The sequence below is a fragment of the Panulirus ornatus genome, chromosome 63 (genome assembly GCF_036320965.1).
Source record: "Panulirus ornatus isolate Po-2019 chromosome 63, ASM3632096v1, whole genome shotgun sequence".
NCBI classification, from domain to species: Eukaryota; Metazoa; Arthropoda; class Malacostraca; order Decapoda; family Palinuridae; genus Panulirus; species Panulirus ornatus.
In genome coordinates, this window is record NC_092286.1 from 29,089,568 (window position 1) to 29,108,246 (window position 18,679).

The window sequence follows — 18,679 nt, forward strand, 5'->3', positions numbered from 1 at the left end:
AGAATGTGTTAGGTCATAGTTATTGGAAAAACATGACAGGATAGAGAGGAGAGTTCCAAAGGTTTGAGTTGTGAGGAAAGCGATGATTATCAAAATGGCTTACCCGTGACTTGCCAACAGCCACACAGTAGTCATGTGACTCAGCAGCTTGCCAAGTATTGCGCAGGTTACATATTTATAGGGGCACATAAACATCAACTTTCTTCTTTCACACACTTTACCAAACTCAGTCACCAGCTTCTGCAGTTTCTCACATGAATCAGCCACCAGCGCTGTATCATCAGCGAACAACAACTGACTCACTTCCCAAGCTCTCTCATCCCCAACAGACTTCATACTTGCCCCTCTTTCCAAAACTCTTGCATTCACAACCCCATCCATAAACAAATTAAACAACCATGGAGACATCACACACCCCTGCCGCAAACCTACATTCACTGAGAACCAATCACTTTCCTCTCTTCCTACACGTACACATGCCTTACATCCTCTATAAAAACTTTTCACTGCTTCTAAACAACTTGCCTCCCACACCATGTATTCTTAGTACCTTCCACAGAGCATCTGTATCATCTCTATCATATGCCTTCTCCAGATCCATAAATGCTACATACAAATCCATTTGCTTTTCTAAGTATTTCTCACATACATTCCTCAAAGCAAACACCTGATCCACACATCCTCTACCACTTCTGAAACCACACTGCTCTTCCCCAATCTGATGCTCTGTACATGCCTTCACCCTCTCAATCAATACCCTCCCATATAATGTACAGAGAATACTCAACAAACTTATACCTCTGTAATTTGAGCACTCACTCTTATCCCCTTTGCCTTTGTACAATGGCACTATGCATGCATTCTGCCAATCCTCAGGCACCTCACCATGAATCATACATACATTAAATAACCTTACCAACCAGTCAACAGTACAGTCACCCCCTTTCTTAATAAATCCACTGCAATACCATCCAAACCTGCTGCCTTGCTGGCTTTCATCTTCCGCAAAGCTTTTACTACCTCTTCTCTGTGTACCAAATCATTTTCCCTAACCCTCTCACTCTGCACACCACCTCGACCAAAACACCGTATATCTGCCACTCTATCATCAAACACATTCTACAAACCTTCAAAATACTCACTCCATCTCCTTCTCCCATCACCACTACTTGTTATCACCTCCCCATTAGCCCCCTTCACTGAAGTTCCCATTTGCTCCCTTGTCTTACACACTTTATTTACCTCCTTCCAGAACATCTTTTTATTCTCCCTAGAATTTAATGATGCTCTCTCACTCCAACTCTCATTTGCCCTCTTTTTCACCTCTTGCACCTTTCTCTTGACCTCCTGTCTCTTTCTTTTATACATCTCCCACTCATTTGCATTATTTCCTTGCAAAAATCGTCCAAATGCCTCTCTCTCTTCTCTTTCACTAATAATCTTACTTCTTCATCCCACCACTCACTACCCTTTCTAATCAACCCACCTCCCACGCTTCTCATGCCAGAAGCATCTTTTGCGCCAGCCATCACTGCTTCCCTAAATACATCCCATTCCTCCCCCACTCCCCTTACCTCCATTGAGTAAATGTGAATAAGAGCAAGGTTATTAGGTAGAGTAGGGTTGAGGGTCAAGTCAGTTGGGAGGTAAGTTTGAATGGAGAAAAACTGGAGGAAGTAAAGTGTTTTAGATATCTGGGAGTGGATCTGGCAGCGGGTGGAACCATGGAAGCGGAAGTGAATCATAGGGTTGGGGAGGGGGCGAAAATCCTGGGAGCCTTGAAGAATGTGTGGAAGTCGAGAACATTATCTCGGAAAGCAAAAATGGGTATGTTTGAAGGAAAAGTGGTTCCAACAATGTTGTATGGTTGCGAGGTGTAGGCTATGGATAGAGTTGTGTGGAGGAGGGTGGATCTGCTGGAAATGAGATGTTTGAGGACAATATGTGATGTCAGGTGGTTTGATTGAGTAAGTAATGTAAGGGTAAGAGAGATGTGTGGAAATAAAAAGAGCGTGGTTGAGAGAGCAGAAGGGGGTGTTTTGAAATGGTTTGGGCACATGGAGAGAATGAGTGAGGAAAGATTGACCAAGAGGATATATGTGTCAGAGGTGGGGGGAATGAGGAGAAGTGGGAGACCAAATTGGAGGTGGAAAGATGGAGTGAAAAAGATTTTGAGTGATCGGGGCCTGAACATGCAGGAGGGTGAAAGGTGGGCAAGGAATAGAGTGAATTGGATCGATGTGGTATAGCGGGGTTGACATGCTGTCAATGGATTGAATCAGGGCATGTGAAGCGTCTGGGATAAACCATGGAAAGTTCTGTGGGGCCTGGATGTGGAAAGGGAGCTGTGGTTTCGGGCATTATTGCATGACAGCTAGAGACTGAGTGTGAACGAATGGGGCCTTTGTTGTCTTTTCCTAGCGCCATCTCGCACACATGAGGGGGAAGGGGGATGTTATTCCATGTGTGGCGAGGTGGCGATGGGAGTGAATAAAGGCAGACAGTGTGAATTGTGTGCATGTGTATATATGTATGTGTCTGTGTGTGTATATATATGTGTACATTGAGATGTATGGGTATGTATATTTGCGTGTGTGGATGTGTATGTATATACATGTGTATGGGGGTGGGTTGGGCCATTTCTTTCGTCTGTTTCCTTGCGCTACCTCGTAAACGAGGGAGACAGCGACAAAGCAAAATAAATATAAATAGATAAATAAATATAAACATCAAGCTATCATGAGCAAAAAACAAAGTAATACCTATAGAAGAGGGAAAGTGAACCAACACTGCAGTTTATGTATTGAAGTTATCCTGGGAGAGTTTATAAGTTGGACGTCTTTTGACTAGAACCACCCCAGATGTGAAGGTAGTACTCCATACAAGGATGAATCAGTCCTTTGTATAAATGGAGTAACTGTTCAGAAGAAAAGAAATTTCAACATCTAAATAGGACTCCCAGTTTCTTAAGAGGTAGACTTAGCTATTTCCATAATGGTGGGATTTCCTAGAAAGAGTGGATATTAAAGTAATACCAAGTATGATCATTGAGTTAAGAGGTGGAATTTTGGGACCATCAGAGGAAAGAGGAAAGTTATGAGGAATTTTCAATAGAAAGATGGGTAGTAGTTGGTTGGCAGCCACCAACCAGGGAGGTATATTGCCAGTACTCTCTGCCTGGGTATTTGGAGGGTTGGTGATGGCTGTGTAGTGAGCCAGCTCTTAAGTGATAGTCAAGTTGCACTCCTTTGACCCAGGTAATCATCTTTTCTTTCTGCCTCATGCACACATGGACTGTTGGTATTCAGTACACAGGAATGGATACCATCAAGAACATAATCTTTGCTAGTGTCCAGAGAGAGAAGTTATTTTTGGACAGTCTAAAAATAGATTATGGAGAGGGGCATAGGATTAGTATGAGGAGTATCAGGGGTGAAGGAAAGGCAGAGTCTTCCCAGGTAGAGTTTGAGGAATATTGGGAACCAGAGAGAGTTACTTAGTCATTCGGAAAGACGACTATAACACCATCAGAACAGAATAGTGGAGAAATGGTAGAGCAACAGAAGTTTTTAGCGCTGACCTCAGCTAAAAGCCAGATGGACCTATCACTGGATGATGAGGAGAGGTTATTCCAGTTATTTTGAGTACAGGAATGCTTTGCATCACGAATAATGTACTTACACTGATTACAGGCAGTAATTAATGTTGAATGGGAGTTGGGGAAAGGAGAGTTTTTCCAAGCCTGACATGCCTGATCCCTTGAATATGAACAGTTGAACCATGGGTTGGAAGAAGAGATCGTCTTAGTGGAATAGGAGATAAATGCTTCCTTTCCTGCAACAATACCCTGTGTATGTGTCTGGCAGAGACAGAAGCATCACCACATAAGACAAAAATTTAACCAAGAGAAGTCAGAAAAGAATTTTCGTAAGTTATTTCAGTCAGCTTTGTTGAGGTTCTAATATTTACACATAGAAGGAGCAGCTGGAGAGGTAGTTGCCATTAGAGTAGGTACATTTATAAGACTGTGATCAGATGAACTAATTGAGGGCAAGACTGTATAGTTACAGCTTGATGGATTACATGTGAAAAACTGATCCAGAATAGTAGGAGAAGGGTCACCTTGGTCAGGAGTATGGGTGGGGTAGGAGATGATTTGCTCTAAATCTTTAAGAATGGAGAACATAAGGGCATCAATCCCCCACCCTCTGTATGGAAGGAATTCAACCTCTCCCAATGGTGAGTGTTGAAATCCTTTAAGTAGAGGATCTCAGTTCTTGGGTGAGAAGATGCTACAGCCTCATGGAAGGAGTTTAGAATTGTAAACAGTCAAAGAAAGATATGAAGTTTGTACAATTAGGTGAGCAGTAGGTAAAACGATGGCAAAGTTTGGTTGTTGGAAAACAGACCATGAGCAACATAACATCAAAGTTTGGGTCCTCAAGGTCCTCAATGCATGCAACAGACATTTTGATGTTGGAATAAGCGCAGACCCCTTTGAACCAGAATTGTGTGTGGAGATTAAAGTTAGATGTGAAAAGGTTTGAAGGTTTGTTGAATGTGTTAGATGATGGAATGGCAGATATAGGGTGTTTTGGTCGAGGTGGTGTGCAAAGTGAGAGGGTTAGGGAGGATGATTTGGTAAACAAAGAAGAGGTAGTAAAAGCTTTGCAGAAGATGAAAGCCAGCAAGGCAGCAGGTTTGGATGGTATTGCAGTGGATTTATTAAGAAAGGGGGTGACTGTACTGTTGACTGGTTGGTAAGGTTATTTAATGTATGTATGATTCATGGTGAGGTGCCTGAGGATTGGCGGAATGCATGCATAGTGCCATTGTACAAAGGCAAAGGGGACAAAGGTGAGTGCTCAAATTACAGAGGTATAAGCTTGTTGAGTATTCCTGGTAAATTATATGGGAGGGTATTGATTGAGAGGGTGATGGCATGTACAGAGCATCAGATTGGGGAAGAGCAGTGTGGTTTCAGAAGTGGTAGAGGATGTGTGGATCAGGTGTTTGCTTTGAAGAATGTATGTGAGAAATACTTAGAAAAGCAAAAGGATTTGTATGTAGCATTTATGGATCTGGAGAAGGCATATGATAGAGTTGATAGAGATGGTCTGTGGAAAGTATTAAGAATATATGGTGTGAGAGGCAAGTTGTTAGAAGCAGTGAAAAGTTTTTATCGAGGATGTAAGGCATGTGTACGTGTAAGAAGAGAGGAAAATGATTGGTTCTCAGCAAATGTAGGTTTGCGGCAAGGGTGTGTGATGTCTCCATGGTTGTTTAATTTGTTTATGGATGGGGTTGTTAGGGAGGTGAATGCAAGAGTTTTGGAAAGAGGGGCAAGTATGCAGTCTGTTGTGGATGAGAGAGTTTGGGAAGTGAGTCAGTTGTTGTTCGCTGATGATACAGCACTAGTGGCTGATTCATGTGAGAAACTGCAGAAGCTGGTGACTGAGTTTGGTAAAGTGTGTGAAAGAAGAAAGTTGAGAGTAAATGTGAATAAGAGCAAGGTTATTAGGTACAGTAGGGTTGAGGGTCAAGTAAATTGGGAGGTAAGTTTGAATGGAGAAAAACTGGAGGAAGTGAAGTGTTTTAGATATCTGGGAGTGGAGTTGGAAGCAGATGGAACCATGGAAGTGGAAGTGAATCATAGGGTGGGGAAGGGGGCAAAAATTCTGGGAGCGTTGAAGAATTTGTGGAAGTCGAGAACATTATCTCGGAAAGCAAAAATGGGTATGTTTGAATGAATAGTGGTTCCAACAATGTTGTATGGTCGCGAGGCATAGGCTATGGATAGAGTTGTGCGGAGGAGGGTGGACGTGCTGGAAATGAGATGTTTGAGGACAGTATGTGGTGTGAGGTGGTTTGATCGAGTAAGTAATAATAGGGTAAGAGAGATGTGTAGTAATAAAAAGAGTGTGGTCGAGAGAACAGAAGAGGGTGCTTTGAAATGGTTTGGTCACATAGAGAGAATGAGTGAGGAAAGATTGACCAAGAGGATATATGTGTCAGAGGTGGAGGGAACGAGGAGAAGTGGGAGACCAAATTGGAGGTGGAAAGATGGAGTGAAAATGATTTTGAGTGATCGGGGCCTGAACATGCAGGAGGGTGAAAGGCATGCAAGGAATAGAGTGAATTGGAACAATGTGGTATACCGGGGTCGACGTGCTGTCATTAAATTGAACCATGGCATGTGAAGTGTCTGGGGTAAACCATAGAAAGCTCTGTGGGGCCTGGATGTGGAAAGGGAGCTGTGGTTTCGGTGCATTATTACATGACAGCTAGAGACTGAGTGTGAATGAATGGGGCCTTTGTTGTCTTTTCCTAGCGCTACCTCCCACATATGAGGGGGGAGGGGGTTGTTATTTCATATGTGGCGAGGTGGCGATGGGAATGAATAAAGGCAGACAGTATGAATTATGTACATATATATATATATATATATATATATATATATATATATATATATATATTTTTTTTTTTTTTTTTTTTTTGCCGCTGTCTCCCGCGTTTGCGAGGTAGCGCAAGGAAACAGACGAAAGAAATGGCACAACACACCCCCATACACATGCCTTGATTCAATCCACTGACAGCACCTCAACCCCGGTATACCACATCGCTCCAATTCACTCTATTCTTTGCCCTCCTTTCACCCTCCTGCATGTTCAGGCCCCGATCACACAAAATCTTTTTCACTCCATCTTTCCACCTCCAATTTGGTCTCCCTCTTCTCCTCGTTCCCTCCACCTCCGACACATATATCCTCTTGGTCAATCTTTCCTCACTCATTCTCTCCATGTGACCAAACCATTTCAAAACACCCTCTTCTGCTCTCTCAACCTCGCTCTTTTTATTTCCACATCTCTCTTACCCCCACGTTACTTACTCGATCAAACCACCTCACACCACACATTGTCCTCAAACATCTCATTTCCAGCACATCCATCCTCTGCGCACAACTCTATCCATAGTCCACGCCTCGCAACCATACAACATTGTTGGAACCACTATTCCTTCAAACATACCCATTTTTGCCCTCCGAGATAATGTTCTCGACTTCCACACATTCTTCAAGGCTCCCAGAATTTTCGCCCCCTCCCCCACCCTATGATCCACTTCCGCTTCCATGGTTCCATCCGCTGCCAGATCCACTCCCAGATATCTAAAACACTTCACTTCCTCCAGTTTTTCTCTATTCAAACTCACCTCCCAATTGGATTGACCCTCAACCCTACTGTACCTAATAACCTTGCTCTTATTCACATTTACTCTTAACTTTCTTCTTTCACACACTTTACCAAACTCAGTCACCAGCTTCTGCAGTTTCTCACATGAATCAGCCACCAGCGCTGTATCATCAGCGAACAACAACTGACTCACTTCCCAAGCTCTCTCATCCCCAACAGACTTCATACTTGCCCCTCTTTCCAAAACTCTTGCATTCACCTCCCTAACAACCCCATCCATAAACAAATTAAACAACCATGGAGACATCACACACCCCTGCCGCAAACCTACATTCACTGAGAACTAATCACTTTCCTCTCTTCCTACACGTACACATGCCTTACATCCTCGATAAAAACTTTTCACTGCTTCTAACAACTTGCCTCCCACACCATATATTCTTAATACCTTCCACAGAGCATCTCTATCAACTCTATCATATGCCTTCTCCAGATCCATAAATGCTACATACAAATCCATTTGCTTTTCTAAGTATTTCTCACATACATTCTTCAAAGCAAACACCTGATCCATACATCCTCTACCACTTCTGAAACCACACTGCTCTTCCCCAATCTGATGCTCTGTACATGCCTTCACCCTCTCAATCAATACCCTCCCATATAATTTGCCAGGAATACTCAACAAACTTATACCTCTGTAATTTGAGCACTCACTCTTATCCCCTTTGCCTTTGTACAATGGCACTATGCATGCATTCCGCCAATCCTCAGGCACCTCACCATGAGTCATACATACATTAAATAACCTTACCAACCAGTCAACAATACAGTCACCCCCTTTTTTAATAAATTCCACTGCAATACCATCCAAACCTGCTGCCTTGCCGGCTTTCATCTTCTATATATATATATATATATATATATATATATATATATATATATAGAGAGAGAGATGTGGTTTCAGAAGTGGTAGAGGATGTGTGGATCAGGTGTTTGCTTTGAAGAATGTATGTGAGAAATACTTAGAAAAGCAAATGGATTTGTATGTAGCATTTATGGATCTGGAGAAGGCATATGATAGAGTTGATAGAGATGCTCTGTGGAAGGTATTAAGAATATATGGTGTGGGAGGAAAGTTGTTAGAAGCAGTGAAAAGTTTTTATCGAGGATGTAAGGCATGTGTACGTGTAGGAAGAGAGGAAAGTGATTGGTTCTCAGTGAATGTAGGTTTGCGGCAGGGGTGTGTGATGTCTCCATGGTTGTTTAATTTGTTTATGGATGGGGTTGTTAGGGAGGTAAATGCAAGAGTTTTGGAAAGAGGGGCAAGTATGAAGTCTGTTGGGGATGAGAGAGCTTGGGAAGTGAGTCAGTTGTTGTTCGCTGATGATACAGCGCTGGTGGCTGATTCATGTGAGAAACTGCAGAAGCTGGTGACTGAGTTTGGTAAAGTGTGTGGAAGAAGAAAGTTAAGAGTAAATGTGAATAAGAGCAAGGTTATTAGGTACATTAGGGTTGAGGGTCAAGTCAATTGGGAGGTGAGTTTGAATGGAGAAAAACTGGAGGAAGTGAAGTGTTTTAGATATCTGGGAGTGGATCTGGCAGCGGATGGAACCATGGAAGCGGAAGTGGATCATAGGGTGGGGGAGGGGGCGAAAATTCTGGGGGCCTTGAAGAATGTGTGGAAGTCGAGAACATTATCTCAGAAAGCAAAAATGGGTATGTTTGAAGGAATAGTGGTTCCAACAATGTTGTATGGTTGCGAGGCGTGGGCTATGGATAGAGTTGTGCGCAGGAGGATGGATGTGCTGGAAATGAGATGTTTGAGGACAATGTGTGGTGTGAGGTGGTTTGATCGAGTGAGGAACGTAAGGGTAAGAGAGATGTGTGGAAATAAAAAGAGCGTGGTTGAGAGAGCAGAAGAGGGTGTTTTGAAGTGGTTTGGGCACATGGAGAGGATGAGTGAGGAAAGATTGACCAAGAGGATATATGTTTCGGAGGTGGAGGGAGCAAGGAGAAGAGGGAGACCAAATTGGAGGTGGAAAGATGGAGTGAAAAAGATTTTGTGTGATCAGGGCCTGAACATGCAGGAGGGTGAAAGGAGGGCAAGGAATAGAGTGAATTGGAGCGATGTGGTATACCAGGGTTGACGTGCTGTCAGTGGATTGAATCAAGGCATGTGAAGCGTCTGGGGTAAACCATGGAAAGCTGTGTAGGTATGTATATTTGCGTGTGTGGACGTATGTATATACATGTGTAAGGGGGGGGGGTTGGGCCATTTCTTTCGTCTGTTTCCTTGCGCTACCTTGCAAACGCGGGAGACCGACAAAGTATTAAAAAAAAAAAAAAAAAAATATAGAGATATGAGAAGGAGATGGAGTGAGTATTTTGAAGGTTTGTTGAATGTGTTTGATGATAGAGTGGCAGATATAGGGTGTTTTGGTCGAGGTGGTGTGCAAAGTGGGAGGGTTAGGGAAAATGATTTGGTAAACAGAGAAGAGGTAGTGAAAGCTTTGCGGAAGCTGAAAGCCGGCAAGGCAGCAGGTTTGGATGGTATTGCAGTGGAATTTATTAAAAAAGGGGGTGACTGTATTGTTGACTGGTTGGTAAGGTTATTTAATGTATGTATGACTCATGGTGAGGTGCCTGAGGATTGCCGGAATGCGTGCATAGTGCCATTGTACAAAGGCAAAGGGGATAAGAGTGAGTGCTCAAATTACAGAGGTATAAGTTTGTTGAGTATTCCTGGTAAATTATATGGGAGGGTATTGATTGAGAGGGTGAAGGCATGTACAGAGCATCAGATTGGGGAAGAGCAGTGTGGTTTCAGAAGTGGTAGAGGATGTGTGGATCAGGTGTTTGCTTTGAAGAATGTATGTGAGAAATACTTAGAAAAGCAAATGGATTTGTATGTAGCATTTATGGATCTGGAGAAGGCATATGATAGAGTTGATAGAGATGCTCTGTGGAAGGTATTAAGAATATATGGTGTGGGAGGCAAGTTGTTAGAAGCAGTGAAAAGTTTTTATCGAGGATGTAAGGCATGTGTACGTGTAGGAAGAGAGGAAAGTGATTGGTTCTCAGTGAATGTAGGTTTGCGGCAGGGGTGTGTGATGTCTCCATGGTTGTTTAATTTGTTTATGGATGGGGTTGTTAGGGAGGTAAATGCAAGAGTTTTGGAAAGAGGGGCAAGTATGAAGTCTGTTGGGGATGAGAGAGCTTGGGAAGTGAGTCAGTTGTTGTTCGCTGATGATACAGCACTGGTGGCTGATTCATGTGAGAAACTGCAGAAGCTGGTGACTGAGTTTGGTAAAGTGTGTGGAAGAAGAAAGTTAAGAGTAAATGTGAATAAGAGCAAGGTTATTAGGTACAGTAGGGTTGAGGGTCAAGTCAATTGGGAGGTGAGTTTGAATGGAGAAAAACTGGAGGAAGTGAAGTGTTTTAGATATCTGGGAGTGGATCTGGCAGCGGATGGAACCATGGAAGCGGAAGTGGATCATAGGGTGGGGGAGGGGGCGAAAATTCTGGGGGCCTTGAAGAATGTGTGGAAGTCGAGAACATTATCTCGGAAAGCAAAAATGGGTATGTTTGAAGGAATAGTGGTTCCAACAATGCTCTATGGTTGCGAGGCGTAGGCTATGGATAGAGTTGTGCGCAGAGGAGTGGATGTGCTGGAAATGAGATGTTTGAGGACATATGTGGTGTGAGGTGGTTTGATCGAGTGAGTAACGTAAGGGTAAGAGAGATGTGTGGAAATAAAAAGAGCGTGGTTGAGAGAGCAGAAGAGGGTGTTTTGAAGTGGTTTGGGCACATGGAGAGAATGAGTGAGGAAAGATTGACCAAGAGGATATATGTGTCGAGGTGGAGGGAACGAGGAGAAGGGGAGACCAAATTGGAGGTGGAAAGATGGAGTGAAAAAGATTTTGTGTGATCGGGGCCTGAACATGCAGGAGGGTGAAAGGATGCAAGGAATAGAGTGAATTGGAGCAATGTGGTATACCGGGGTCGACGTGCTGTCAGTAAATTGAACCATGGCATGTGAAGTGTCTGGGGTAAACCATAGAAAGCTCTGTGGGGCCTGGATGTGGAAAGGGAGCTGTGGTTTCGGTGCATTATTACATGACAGCTAGAGACTGAGTGTGACTGAATGGGGCCTTTGTTGTCTTTTCCTAGCGCTACCCTCCCAAAATATGAGGGGGGGGGGGGGTTTTTATTTATTTTCATATGTGGCAGGGCGATGAAATGAATAAATGCGGGCATATAATTATATACATATATATATATATATATATATTTATATATATATTATATATATATATATTTTTTTTTTTTTTTTTTTTTTTTTTTGCCGCTGTCTCCCGCGTTTGCGAGGTAGCGCAAGGAAACAGACGAAAGAAATGGCACAACACACCCCCATACACATGCCTTGATTCAATCCACTGACAGCACGTCAACCCCGGTATACCACATCGCTCCAATTCACTCTATTCTTTGCCCTCCTTTCCCCCTCCTGCATGTTCAGGCCCCGATCACACAAAATCTTTTTCACTCCATCTTTCCACTCCAATTTGGTCTCCCTCTTCTCCTCGTTCCCTCCACCTCCGACACATATATCCTCTTGGTCAATCTTTCCTCACTCATTCTCTCCATGTGACCAAACATTTCAAAACACCCTCTTCTGCTCTCTCAACCACGCTCTTTTTATTTCCACACATCTCTCTTACCCCCACGTTACTTACTCGATCAAACCACCTCACACCACACATTGTCCTCAAACATCTCATTTCCAGCACATCCATCCTCTGCGCACAACTCTATCCATAGTCCACGCCTCGCAACCATACAACATTGTTGGAAACCCACTATTCCTTCAAACATACCCATTTTTCCCTTTCCGAGATAATGTTCTCGACTTCCACACATTCTTAAAGGGCTCCCAGAATTTTCGCCCCCTCCCCCATCCTATGATCCACTTCCGCTTCCATGGTTCCATCCGCTGCTAGATCCACTCCCAGATATCTAAAACACTTCACTTCCTCCAGTTTTTCTCTATTCAAACTCACCCCCCAATTGGATTGACCTCAACCCTACTGTACCTAATAACCTTGCTCTTATTCACATTTACTCTTAACTTTCTTCTTTCACACACTTTACCAAACTCAGTCACCAGCTTCTGCAGTTTCTCACATGAATCAGCCACCAGCGCTGTATCATCAGCGAACAACAACTGACTCACTTCCCAAGCTCTCTCATCCCCAACAGACTTCATACTTGCCCCTCTTTCCAAAACTCTTGCATTCACCTCCCTAACAACCCCATCCATAAACAAATTAAACAACCATGGAGACATCACACACCCCTGCCGCAAACCTACATTCACTGAGAACTAATCACTTTCCTCTCTTCCTACACGTACACATGCCTTACATCCTCGATAAAAACTTTTCACTGCTTCTAACAACTTGCCTCCCACACCATATATTCTTAATACCTTCCACAGAGCATCTCTATCAACTCTATCATATGCCTTCTCCAGATCCATAAATGCTACATACAAATCCATTTGCTTTTCTAAGTATTTCTCACATACATTCTTCAAAGCAAACACCTGATCCATACATCCTCTACCACTTCTGAAACCACACTGCTCTTCCCCAATCTGATGCTCTGTACATGCCTTCACCCTCTCAATCAATACCCTCCCATATAATGTACAGAGAATACTCAACAAACTTATACCTCTGTAATTTGAGCACTCACTCTTATCCCCTTTGCCTTTGTACAATGGCACTATGCATGCATTCCGCCAATCCTCAGGCACCTCACCATGAGTCATACATACATTAAATAACCTTACCAACCAGTCAACAATACAGTCACCCCCTTTTTTAATAAATTCCACTGCAATACCATCCAAACCTGCTGCCTTGCCGGCTTTCATCTTCTATATATATATATATATATATATATATAGAGAGAGAGAGAGATGTGGTTTCAGAAGTGGTAGAGGATGTGTGGATCAGGTGTTTGCTTTGAAGAATGTATGTGAGAAATACTTAGAAAAGCAAATGGATTTGTATGTAGCATTTATGGATCTGGAGAAGGCATATGATAGAGTTGATAGAGATGCTCTGTGGAAGGTATTAAGAATATATGGTGTGGGAGGAAAGTTGTTAGAAGCAGTGAAAAGTTTTTATCGAGGATGTAAGGCATGTGTACGTGTAGGAAGAGAGGAAAGTGATTGGTTCTCAGTGAATGTAGGTTTGCGGCAGGGGTGTGTGATGTCTCCATGGTTGTTTAATTTGTTTATGGATGGGGTTGTTAGGGAGGTAAATGCAAGAGTTTTGGAAAGAGGGGCAAGTATGAAGTCTGTTGGGGATGAGAGAGCTTGGGAAGTGAGTCAGTTGTTGTTCGCTGATGATACAGCGCTGGTGGCTGATTCATGTGAGAAACTGCAGAAGCTGGTGACTGAGTTTGGTAAAGTGTGTGGAAGAAGAAAGTTAAGAGTAAATGTGAATAAGAGCAAGGTTATTAGGTACATTAGGGTTGAGGGTCAAGTCTATTGGGAGGTGAGTTTGAATGGAGAAAAACTGGAGGAAGTGAAGTGTTTTAGATATCTGGGAGTGGATCTGGCAGCGGATGGAACCATGGAAGCGGAAGTGGATCATAGGGTGGGGGAGGGGGCGAAAATTCTGGGGGCCTTGAAGAATGTGTGGAAGTCGAGAACATTATCTCGGAAAGCAAAAATGGGTATGTTTGAAGGAATAGTGGTTCCAACAATGTTGTATGGTTGCGAGGCGTGGGCTATGGATAGAGTTGTGCGCAGGAGGATGGATGTGCTGGAAATGAGATGTTTGAGGACAATGTGTGGTGTGAGGTGGTTTGATCGAGTGAGGAACGTAAGGGTAAGAGAGATGTGTGGAAATAAAAAGAGCGTGGTTGAGAGAGCAGAAGAGGGTGTTTTGAAGTGGTTTGGGCACATGGAGAGGATGAGTGAGGAAAGATTGACCAAGAGGATATATGTGTCGGAGGTGGAGGGAGCAAGGAGAAGAGGGAGACCAAATTGGAGGTGGAAAGATGGAGTGAAAAAGATTTTGTGTGATCGGGGCCTGAACATGCAGGAGGGTGAAAGGAGGGCAAGGAATAGAGTGAATTGGAGCGATGTGGTATACCGGGGTTGACGTGCTGTCAGTGGATTGAATCAAGGCATGTGAAGCGTCTGGGGTAAACCATGGAAAGCTGTGTAGGTATGTATATTTGCGTGTGTGGACGTATGTATATACATGTGTAAGGGGGGGGGGTTGGGCCATTTCTTTCGTCTGTTTCCTTGCGCTACCTTGCAAACGCGGGAGACCGACAAAGTATAAAAAAAAAAAAAAGAAATATATAGAGATATGAGAAGGAGATGGAGTGAGTATTTTGAAGGTTTGTTGAATGTGTTTGATGATAGAGTGGCAGATATAGGGTGTTTTGGTCGAGGTGGTGTGCAAAGTGGGAGGGTTAGGGAAAATGATTTGGTAAACAGAGAAGAGGTAGTGAAAGCTTTGCGGAAGCTGAAAGCCGGCAAGGCAGCAGGTTTGGATGGTATTGCAGTGGAATTTATTAAAAAAGGGGGTGACTGTATTGTTGACTGGTTGGTAAGGTTATTTAATGTATGTATGACTCATGGTGAGGTGCCTGAGGATTGCCGGAATGCGTGCATAGTGCCATTGTACAAAGGCAAAGGGGATAAGAGTAAGTGCTCAAATCACAGAGGTATAAGTTTGTTGAGTATTCCTGGTAAATTATATGGGAGGGTATTGATTGAGAGGGTGAAGGCATGTACAGAGCATCAGATTGGGGAAGAGCAGTGTGGTTTCAGAAGTGGTAGAGGATGTGTGGATCAGGTGTTTGCTTTGAAGAATGTATGTGAGAAATACTTAGAAAAGGAAATGGATTTGTATGTAGCATTTATGGATCTGGAGAAGGCATATGATAGAGTTGATAGAGATGCTCTGTGGAAGGTATTAAGAATATATGGTGTGGGAGGAAAGTTGTTAGAAGCAGTGAAAAGTTTTTATCGAGGATGTAAGGCATGTGTACGTGTAGGAAGAGAGGAAAGTGATTGGTTCTCAGTGAATGTAGGTTTGCGGCAGGGGTGTGTGATGTCTCCATGGTTGTTTAATTTGTTTATGGATGGGGTTGTTAGGGAGGTAAATGCAAGAGTTTTGGAAAGAGGGGCAAGTATGAAGTCTGTTGGGGATGAGAGAGCTTGGGAAGTGAGTCAGTTGTTGTTCGCTGATGATACAGCACTGGTGGCTGATTCATGTGAGAAACTGCAGAAGCTGGTGACTGAGTTTGGTAAAGTGTGTGGAAGAAGAAAGTTAAGAGTAAATGTGAATAAGAGCAAGGTTATTAGGTACAGTAGGGTTGAGGGTCAAGTCAATTGGGAGGTGAGTTTGAATGGAGAAAAACTGGAGGAAGTGAAGTGTTTTAGATATCTGGGAGTGGATCTGGCAGCGGATGGAACCATGGAAGCGGAAGTGGATCATAGGGTGGGGGAGGGGGCGAAAATTCTGGGGGCCTTGAAGAATGTGTGGAAGTCGAGAACATTATCTCGGAAAGCAAAAATGGGTATGTTTGAAGGAATAGTGGTTCCAACAATGTTGTATGGTTGCGAGGCGTGGGCTATGGATAGAGTTGTGCGCAGGAGGATGGATGTGCTGGAAATGAGATGTTTGAGGACAATGTGTGGTGTGAGGTGGTTTGATCGAGTGAGTAACGTAAGGGTAAGAGAGATGTGTGGAAATAAAAAGAGCGTGGTTGAGAGAGCAGAAGAGGGTGTTTTGAAGTGGTTTGGGCACATGGAGAGAATGAGTGAGGAAAGATTGACCAAGAGGATATATGTGTCGGAGGTGGAGGGAACGAGGAGAAGAGGGAGACCAAATTGGAGGTGGAAAGATGGAGTGAAAAAGATTTTGTGTGATCGGGGCCTGAACATGCAGGAGGGTGAAAGGAGGGCAAGGAATAGAGTGAATTGGAGCGATGTGGTATACTGGGGTTGACGTGCTGTCAGTGGATTGAATCAAGGCATGTGAAGTGTCTGGGGTAAACCATGGAAAGCTGTGTAGGTATGTATATTTGCGTGTGTGGACGTATGTATATACATGTGTATGGGGGGGGGGTTGGGCCATTTCTTTCGTCTGTTTCCTTGCGCTACCTCACAAACGCGGGAGACAGCGACAAAGTATATAAAAAAAAAAAAAATATATATATATATATATATATATATATATATATTGAGATGTGTAGGTATGTATATTTGTGTGTGTGGACGTGTATGTATATACTTGTGTATGTGGGTGGGTTGGGCCATTCTTTCGTCTGTTTCCTTGCGCTACCTCGCTGACGCGGGAGACAGCGACAGAGCAAAATAAAATAAATAAATGAAAAGGGGCTAGTGAGTACATCATTAGACAACTGGGACTTGGAGAGGAGTAATATATTCAGAGAGTTATTAGACAGATGGTGTTCAACAGGAGAGTTACTAGACAGATAGTGTTTAACAGAAGAGATGTTAAAATACAGACCACGAATGTTGATATAGTGAAGAGAAAAAGGGAAAGATCTGTCAGAGAAGAAAAGGTCGTGGGAAGGGCTGGTACTCCTGTTATATGAGCCCTCCCTCTCATTGGCTGTAGGGTCAGGTGGAAACCTGGAGATTCTTCGTGCCCAATGATACCAGGGACTAAGGGCTGTAGATTTGTTGTACTCTTTCATGGTTATATTTGATCATTATGAGATGCAGTCTTTTGCTAAACGATTTGTATTGAGTTGTTAGCATGTGAACATGTTTGGTTATCTGTTTAGGGAAGGAAATTATTAATGAAAAGGAGGAAGAATTTATTGGACAAAACTGAATCTTGAGAGACACTGCCATTGTTAGAGAAAAGAGTAAATGTTGATTCATTGACAACTACGAAAATAGATCAACCAGAGAGGAAGGTAGACATGAGGAAACAGAGAGGGGGAAAAACCAGAAGAGGAGGGCTTAGAGGTGAGACCTTGATGCCATGATATAGCAAAAGCATTTGATAGATCCAAGTCTCCTTCATTGGATTCTTCAAAATCTTTCAGAGAGGATGGCCAGATGCAAGGAAGGGAGGATATAGTTTTGTTAGTGGATCTCTCCTTGTGCAAGCCTTACTTATGATCTGTGAGAAGGCTGTGAGATTCAAGATGCTTGAGGATACGGGAGTTCAGGAGAGATGTTAAGACTGTGGAAATCATTGAAGTCAGCAACAGGACAACAGTTTTAGAGGTTTGAACATTCCCCCTTCTTTGGGATGACATGTACCAGTGCATTTATCGTGAAAGAGAAAAATTTGGTTTTTAAACAAGTGGAACAGATGCTCAAGTGCATTTGCAAGTTTGGAAGCCCACTTTCTCATCACACAGGGATGGCTACCATCTGGCCTTGCTTTCAGAAAATGTTTTTTTAGACAATGAAAAGATTACAGGAAGAGGCATAGGATTAGTAAGAGGAGCATCATGGGTTGAGAGAATGATAAAATCATGCAAAGTAGAGTTTGAAGAGAAATGAAAACCCAAAAGAGTTCGTCAGTGGGATAGACCTCTTATTGTACAGGTAGAATGGAAAAAGTGAAGGAAAGGTGATTGGGTGATTGAAATTGTGTGATGCCTTTAGCCAAAGACCATATATACCAGTCATTGGATGAAGAGGAGAGATTGGTGCACTTCCTATGAATAAAGAATGCTTTGCCTCACAGACAACATACTTGCAGTGATTTCAGGTGGAGATGAATGCTCATTGGCAGTTGGAGGAAGGAGGGTCCCTTGCCTGAAATAGCCTCAGAATAGGCATAGTTGAACCACAGATTGGAAAAAAATGAAATCTTAGAGGAAGAGAGAATAGCTTACTAACATATGCAGATTCATCCTGGGATAGGGAAAGCCTTGGCTTTTGAAAGAGGTAAGGAAATTTTACAATTCAAAGTGATGCTTTTTGGGATAAGCATGGCACCACAGATTATTTTTGTGATGTCTTATTGCCTCCTGAGCCTAATCGTGATGGTGTTCTGAACAAACGAACCTTTGCTTTCTTTTCATGTATATCCACTCCTGGACCAGTTCATTTATTATGTGCTGAAACCAGAGTCTACCATTCAATCACAGTGCTCAGCCCACTCATATCTTGACTGCTTCATGTCCCATCGTTCAGTTCTTTGACAGGATATCACCCTTCTCATACCTCATCTATCTAGTTTATTTGAGACTTTTTTTTGTTTCCCCATCTTTATTAGTTTGCATATTCTCAGATTAGATTTGGCCAGCCTTTTATCAACCCAACTTTTGGAGTTTTCTGGTCTCCTAATAATCCAAGGCAGTCATTAGTATTCTTATCTTGAATAGGTAAGAATCATATCCTTTTGACAGGTCATTTACATATACCAAAAATACCAGTGGAGTGAAAACCAAGCCCCATGGCC

The 18,679-nt window shown here is 42.9% G+C and overlaps 1 protein-coding gene across 7 annotated transcripts in view; it reads left to right on the plus strand.

Annotated features, from left to right (window-relative positions):
- LOC139745975 (enhancer of mRNA-decapping protein 4-like) overlaps nucleotides 1-18,679 on the plus strand; it is a 188,591-nt gene that overhangs the window by 50,839 nt on the left and 119,073 nt on the right. The window lies entirely within an intron of this gene.